Source organism: Hippoglossus stenolepis, chromosome 9, assembly GCF_022539355.2.
Source record: "Hippoglossus stenolepis isolate QCI-W04-F060 chromosome 9, HSTE1.2, whole genome shotgun sequence".
NCBI lineage: Eukaryota > Metazoa > Chordata > Actinopteri > Pleuronectiformes > Pleuronectidae > Hippoglossus > Hippoglossus stenolepis.
The window spans coordinates 25,350,332-25,358,721 of record NC_061491.1 but is presented as its reverse complement, the minus strand read 5'-3'; positions in this window follow the sequence as shown (position 1 = coordinate 25,358,721).

Below are 8,390 nucleotides of genomic sequence, written 5' to 3'. Positions count from 1 at the left end.
GGGGTTATTTTGCCGCCAGAAAACACGAGTGTGCTCCGGTTGTGGCAGTTGATGCAGCGTCGGAGGAAATGCACGTTGAGCTGAGAGGTGATGGACAATGAACACAGGCTGCGGAGGGAAGATTCATCTGTGGGATAAAAGAACGGACGTTCACAAGACAGAAATCTCCGGTGCGTTCAGGTGAGAGAGGGCACAGCAGGCAGAGGGATTGTCAGCCCTCATCACCGAAAGCTCTCCTGACATCTTCGGTGTCTTGGCACCAGTTTTTCAACCGGAGATTTCTGGAATCTTTGTTTGTTCAACGTTGCATCTGTTGCGTAAATCCCTGAGGATCTCGTGCTGCTCATGGGCTCAATCGGACATTATCCGGAGTGGCGCTGGCGGGAGAAACCCCCGGAGCTTCTCCTGACACTATCCGGAGTTCCGTGCATTGTCTGAAAGCAGCTTTAGATGTTCTAAGTTTTCAGTTCTACTACATCACACCTGTCACAACATAATCTGTGATGTGCACCTTTGCTCCAAAGCCAGTCCTCGTGGATCAGGCAGTGTTTCCGTCAGTTCCTCTGCACAACATCCAAACATTGCATCACACCGAGCAGGTAAAGTGTTGCTTCTGTGCACCTCAGTTTATCGTCAGCCAAACACCCCCGAGCGTCTAACGAGGCCGATTTGTCGGAGAAAAACTTTATTCTGTTTCTTTTCTCCAGAAAGGTGAGCTCCGGTTCACGCGGCATCAAATGGAGGATGATGTATGAAGGAAACACAAAGCGTCGGGGGGGGGGGATGTGTCATTGTCAGATGTTTGGTATTAAATATTCAGCGATCTGCCTGTTTTGTTTCTTCTGTGTTTGAAGTCTGCTGAGGTGTAGTAACACATCTGTTTGACATGGATCCGGCAGATGAGCGCTGACTGACAGAGAAGGTGGGAACACTCGGACCCGCAGATGCTTCATCTGTTATTTCTCTTCTGTGTCACACAGGGTGCTGGGATTCTTCTGAAAAGTACACGAACAAACCTGTGCCCTCATTTAAACAAGGAGCGAAGAGTTTGATCGTGAAAATAAGAGAAAATACGGCGACGTTACACCAAACTAGGATGAATGCTCGAAGCGAGAGGTAAAAAAAATATCAGCTCTGATGTTTAAATCCGACTCCAAATCCACAAACAATTTATTTCGAAGGTCAAACGTCTTGATATTTCCCCGTCTGGCTTCTTTTGAGACCTTCCTGCATGGAGCTTTTTACAGGCATGTGCACAACAACAACTGTACAAACTGCACAATGGTGAGATTCAGGACGACTGCACGTTTGAAGGTTCTTCACTGAACGTGACCGACCGAAGGACAAAGCAGAGACTAACAAACATGCTGGAGCTCTGTGGCGGCTTGGACGAAGGTTTTTCTCCATCTTTTTGATGCTAAAGAAAAATTATAAATGCACTGACATACCAAGAAAACTCCCAGAGATGTGTTGTGGTACGTGAACGTGCAGCGATGAAGAGCGAGCTCAGCCTCCAGGGTCTGTACGATAGAGTGAACTGTGATTCTGCTTATAAAGACGTTTTATTGTTGCCTCACCTCGGTGCTTCACTCAACAGCTGGGAGGTCAGAGTGATGGTCAGGGGTCAGAGGTCAGAGGTCGTGCTTCACCTGATCGGGTGACGCCGAGGACGCCTGAATTAGCTTGATTAGTTTGAATTAGCAGTGATTTACAGGCACGATGGGAACATCAGCGAAGCGTGATTAAATCTGAACTATAATTAGATAGTTTTAGAGAAAAATGGTCAATAAAAACCAAACATAAAGTTACAGCATGTGGCTCCAGCTGTTGTACTGGATTGCAATAGATATGTGATTCTAGCCTCACTGTCCTGAATGGCTGAGGAGAGGTGGTGGATCTCCTCCTCCTCCTCCTCCTCCTCCTCCTTCTCCTCCTTCTCCTCCTCCTCCTCCTCCTCCTCCTCCTCCTCATGCCAAATGACTGCAAAGCAACAACACACGAGTGAAAGTCATAAATACAGGGTGTCACCCGAGCGCTTTTAATAATGATGCATGTTCACTTTCCAACAACCGAAATGACAAATGAAAGGAAAATAAATAAATAATTTGCACATAAACCATAACGGACGAGCCTCAACATTAATCTCCCGTCTTTGTCGGGGACATAAAAAAAACAGCATCAAAGCTGATGAGTTATTGTTAAAAGTAGTCACACGTCATTAGAATAATCCGTCACCGCGACGCAAACACAACAAACAGCACACGTCTAAATCAGAGCTCAGACGCAGCAGGAAGACACGGTGACACCCAACTAGAGCATCATGGGAGAAACGTGTCGCGGCTGCTCCTATTTACGACTTCATTACTGCAATTTACCTTCCAACCGGAACCTTTTCCCCCCAACACTGCTCGTTTGTTTTTCTCACAGTCAACGTGCAATTACCTTTGCAATGACGCTGCACTGGGAAAATTAAGAGACGCGACTGTTGAGGTGACTTTGCCAAGAGAGCGGCCGACACACCTCCGAGCTTCTTAATCGTTTTATAAGAGAACGGCTTTTTTTCTTCTGGTGACTGGAGGAGGCGGAAAGAGAAGCAGGTCAAAGAGCCTGATGCTGGACTCAGGAGTCAGGGTTCATAATACTGTAACAGCTACTGTTGGACTAAAGAAAAACTGTGTATAAATATTCTTATATTTGTAGTTTACAGTGCTGTTGAATTGTTTGTTTTTCCATCATATTTATTTAATATATTAAAAGCACATAAACACAACACAGTCCAGTACAAACACCATCTTTAACCTCAGGAATAAAATGATCAACACCTCAGAAAGTAAAAAAACTGGCCATTAAAAACTTACATAAAGTTCTAGAATGTGACTCGGCTGTTGTACTGGATTGCAACAGATTATATAAATACACCAACTTCAGTCAGTTTATATTCCAATCAAGTGATGCCAGCAAGTTCAGTGCTATCCCACCAATCACCAGTGTGTGGCAGTGTCCTGGGTTTACGTGCTCTGTAATATATAAAGTGGCAAACACTTAACACACACAAGCGAGGGACACACAGTTATACTCATCATGTGCTCTGTCAACATTGGTTGCACCAACTGGCAGTGACCTCACAAGAAAACTAAACCAGTCCACATGCATGTTGGTTCCAGACGCACGAGTTGAACTCACTGAGAAACTTTGGAATGAATAATAAACTTGGAACTCGAGACACTTGACTTCATAAGATCGTGACTTATGCTTTGCAAATTCATCACGTTTTAGGAAATGCATTCATCACGTTAATTAGACATAAACAGGAGCTTTGACTTCCTGTTTATCCAACAAGTGGCGTGAAGGTCAGAGCCGCTGTGACTTTACAAATCTCCTCTCCACCTTCTCCTTTTCCAAACTTTCTGCTCGGAGGGGACCAGACAAGCGGCGGCACAAACGCCTGCATATGCTCCGACCCTCTGCTGCTCCACTTCCTATTTGTTATCTAGCGAACAGCTGGCTGCTAATATTTTGTCCACAAGTGGAGCCAAGCACTTCAGCCTAGGAGGGGGGGGGGCACCGAGCACTCCACTGTTGCAGCATGTTAATCTGGAGTCGGAGACACGTCTGTTCTATTTGCAAACCACCACACAGCCACTATTACCTAGTAATCTTCAGATGTGACATCGAAGTCCAAAATGTTTCAGTCTTAATTTGACTGTGTTTCTATCGGCGCCGCTAAATGACTCGTAGCTTCAAATGTGCTAAAAACTGCCCCCCGGTTGCAGTAGCTGCCAAGAGTGTGGGAGGTGGCTCAGTGACCTCGTCTCAGACGTGACTAATTTCGTTAGCTCTTTGTGTTAAACTGCCTCTTTCACTCTTGTTCAGCGAATGTTTTTTCCCCCTCCGTGGTTAGTACCGTCGAACCGGCAGCCAAGTGCATGTTGTTCTGCGTCTGTTCGACGAATCCACTCGCAACAAATGTTTGCAGCACGGCAGCAGAAAGTTGTCGAGTCAGACGCAGCGGCGGCGTTCGGCGTGACGAGGGGAAGAGAAAAGGTAATTGAGACGAAGAAAATGCATCATCAATACGTAAAAAGGCACAATGAAAAGCTTTGTGCTCGGCAGCCAAGAAGCTCGGGGTTGAAAGCCCATTGTGCCTTTTCTCATCACCGCCGTCTATCCTCCCAGTCAATAACAAATTATTCATCTTTGTGCGAGTGAATCATGACCACAAATTAGAGGCTGGCTTGAAAAGCTCATTAAAGATGACAATGCTTGGAGGGAGGATTTGTAATGTAAAAAATGTAGAGGTTTCTGCACAGGGGGACATTTTTTAACAGACCAGATCATGGGAGCCCTCGGGGTGGCAGCTTGTTGCCAGGCAACAAACGAGACAGGGTTCATGGTAGGTGAGGGATCTTTACGGCGATTAGACCAATTAAGAAACGGTGGGAGAATCTGCTCATCACGTCTTCTCTCATGTGATCAGACGCATGTTCATAAAAGGCAGAGTGATTTTCTTTCAGGGTGTGATTCTCAACATGTCACAACCAAATCCAAATTACAAGGATGTAAGTTTTATGTATTTATATCTGTCAGCTGCAGTGTGACGAGGAACAGGACTCGCCGTGGCGTTGACAAGGCGGCGTGGGATGCTTCGTGTCAACATCGCCGGAGACAAATGGCGACGAGTGCGACGACACAAGCTGGTGCAGTCGTAAATGACAAAGTACCACAGGCGACGGGAAAGAGCCAAAACTCTCTCATTAGGCTCCGCGGCGTCAACCGGGACAGAAACAGAAGGAAACAGGAAACCAGGCGGAACTCTCACGGTAGATAAATACGCCAGATTGGTTCACTCAGCATTTGTTTGCCACGACCAAGTAAACACATGGTTCATAGAATCAGCACGGAGAAGCTGCACGTGATGGAAATGAAATCATGGTGCTGGTGCAGGAACTAATGTGTGATTCTTACTCTCAAATCAAAAACAATAACATGAGACCCAGTTTGATGATGTGGTGAAGAAGTGAAGGATCATGGGAACACAGATCCGGTTCCAGGGAGTTTTATTCACATTACGCAGCAGAAGGTGAAGAATGAGCGAGATTCATTTCAAGGGACCGACTCAAACAGTGGAAGGACAAAAAAAGTTATCTGACAAACTTTGTGTTTCTCCTCCGTCATTCGTCATTTTGCCAGGAAGTCAGGGAAAATGGATATGACGCAAATAAAAGGAGACTCAAATTAATTTGGGGATTATTGTCTGGGTTTAGACTTTGTTGGAAACATTTTGGATAATGTAAGTACACAAGTTAACAACATAATATAATATAACATAATAAACAATAATCAAAATGCCTTTATTATTGATAGTTATAATAATAATAAATTTAATAATTCACAGACATTGCTGTCAGGGCCATTTACATACCTAATAATAATAAATAGAAAATAATTTAGCTTTTTGATAAATACAGTTTTCCTGCTATTCGCTACTGCTTCTCAAGAATACTAACAATAAATATGAAAAGTATTTTTATTTTCTAAGCTTAACTCAAGTACTCACTGTGGATCTATAATTGCCCCCCCCCCCCCGTGCAGCTTGTGGCCCCTTTATGGCCCCAGATTTAGAAAATCACTGCTCCTGGTTCTAGTATTTTACTATTTTCCTTTTATGAAAGTGGTCCGATTATCCACAGTAACACAGACATAGTCTCAGGATAAAAAAAAAAATTATGAAAGATGAATTTCCATTTATTCCCAGTGAACTGAGGTGAAGCAGAAATGTACCCTGCAGATATCTTCTCAGTGAAATGTAAGTAAAGCGTATTTGTATAAAACCAACATCCTCAGACTGGGGCGAGCGCACCAGATAAAATGTATTTAGCGATTTGGGTGAAGTGACTCCTGCTGCTGAATATCTAATAATCAAGTGGTTCCTATTCCCCCATTTATGAAATTTGATGTCGCTGAAAAACACGTCAAATATATTTCCACTTGACCGTCCGAGCAGGAAAAACAAAACCCCGGCTGAACGAGAGGCTGAGAGACGTGCGAGCTCTCGACACGTGAACCCACAGAGAATGAGCTGCCCGTTTGGCCCCAGAGCCATCAAATCATAACTCCTGTATTCTCCAGCAGGGATAAACAGCCTGGATTCATCCGGGTGGGGGAAGAGAAGTCTCTCCTGTGAAAATGGCAACCTTTCCCCATAACACCTGTATGAATAATGCAGCACTCTGGGCTCTATCAGAGGCTGTCAGAAATGTCAGCTGCTGCGAAGTACCCTTGGCTGCCCCCAGAGGAAGTTGTCTCTACACCCTGTAGTGGGGTTAGGGGGTTGCACACAAACACACACACACACGCACACACACACACTGGACCAAATGCCACAGCTTCCTCGGTGCCAGGTCTCCGCTGCCTGCAGGAGTCAAACCCTCTGAAAGCCGAGCATCTACCTGCAGTGAGCAAACTGTCGCCGTGTTTTTCCATAAATAGCCTCCATAGCAGTGCTCGTCTGTTTCGGGGGGGAAACAGTCGCTCGACACCACATATTTATACATCAACACAGCTCCGTGCAGGATTAGTCAGTTTTTCATATTTGATAAACACCCACAGATGTGACTCTCGCTCGGCGATGCTTCCTCGAGGAAATGATATCGTCGGTTTTTTTCTCCTGCCTGCGTTTGACAAATTGGCAAACTCTGAAAAGAAAGTGTATGGAAACAAAGATATGAAAAAAATGGCCTTGTCCTTGTGTCGTCTGAGTTGCTTGGGAGCTCACAGCACCTCCACCACCCGTGGAAAAGACTCAATCCCCATGTGACCTCTGCAGAGGAAGCTGGGCAGCAGGCCAATAGCAGGAAGAGTCTCTAATGTGACATTATGGAAATGACAGATAATCAGGCAATTAATCTGCACGTAAATTAACTGCAACGAGTTAAAAAACCCTCCTTAAGCAAGACAAACTGATGTTTTGTTCAGTGTAAATGAGAGAACAGGGTGAGGGGGGGATAAATGTGGGTCACACCTGACTTCCTGCTGTGGAATCTTGAAGATCGCTGTGAACAGACGATCTCTGCTGGGTCGACTGTGGTCACCTATGAATAGAGCAGACGGACAAGAGGCACGAGGGGGAAGCTCTACAGGATCTTTTATTTTAAGATGATTCGATCTATTTATGTATCTACAGAGTTCAGGGGCCTTACTGAGTGAAGAAGAAAACTGAGATAATGAGAATAAAGCTGAAATATTATCAGAATAAACTCAGAATTGAACGAGACCAATATATATATTTTGGAAATAAGCAGAAAAGAGAGCATGCCCTCACTCCCTCTGGATCTCTCTCACACTCTCTCACACACACACACACACACACACACACACACACACACACACACACACACACACACACACACACACACACACACACACACACACACATTTCCTCCTCCATTCAAAGTCCTGAAACCTTTCATAGTGTGGTGCTGCTGTGACAATGTTTTCTACAAAATAAAAGCTCGTGGTTTGAAAATACAAACAAGGCTGAATCATGATGAATCGGTGAATGTTTTCTTCCCACATTTGTCAAAATAAGACTCTGACGTGCAACACAAGAACAACGCAAGGACCAATTCTTCATTTTAATTTCTGTTAATGCGAATTAGCCTCGCTCATCTTTTAGCAGAACAATCAATTTATGTGGGATTCACACAGTTTTATTCATGAAAGTAGCGTCTGGCAAAATCGGATTATTTTATTGTTTCAAACAACTTTAAGCTCCAGAGACTGTATCTTATAACATTTCCAGTTCGAATCCCTTTGTGGTCATTTTAACTGAATCCTTTAAACTGCACTGACCAGTATAAACATGATATACGTGTATTGCAGATGGAACAAAGTGACAAAGCTCGAAGGGGAAAACTGTACGTTAAGTGGTTTTATATTAAGATCCAGAGTATTGATGGTTAATATAATTAAAAGTGCTACTCCCCTTCAGGTTATTATAGCTTTTTAGATAAATGGCAAAGCTACACTGAACTGGACGAGGACCCGGCCAAGCTCCAGTCTTCAGGATAAAAAAGGATAAGAGACGGATGTCGAAGATGGTGGAAACGCCACGGCCGTCATATTTCACCGTGAGGCTTCGCTGAGCGAGTCCTGCCTCTGCTCCGCCCCACCGTCCCTCTTCGTCCTCCTCCTCACCCTCCTCCTCCTCCTCCTCCTCATTCCCTTGTCTCGACACGCTTGTGTTGATGGATGAGCTCATTTGCTGCAAATCTCTTTCAAGTCAAACTGGGACACTGGTGTTGCCCCTCTGCTCCGTCAGTAGACAGGGGGAATAGAGACCTCGCCGTGTGAATCACTGTACGCGCCCGTGTGAAAAACGCACACGGAAA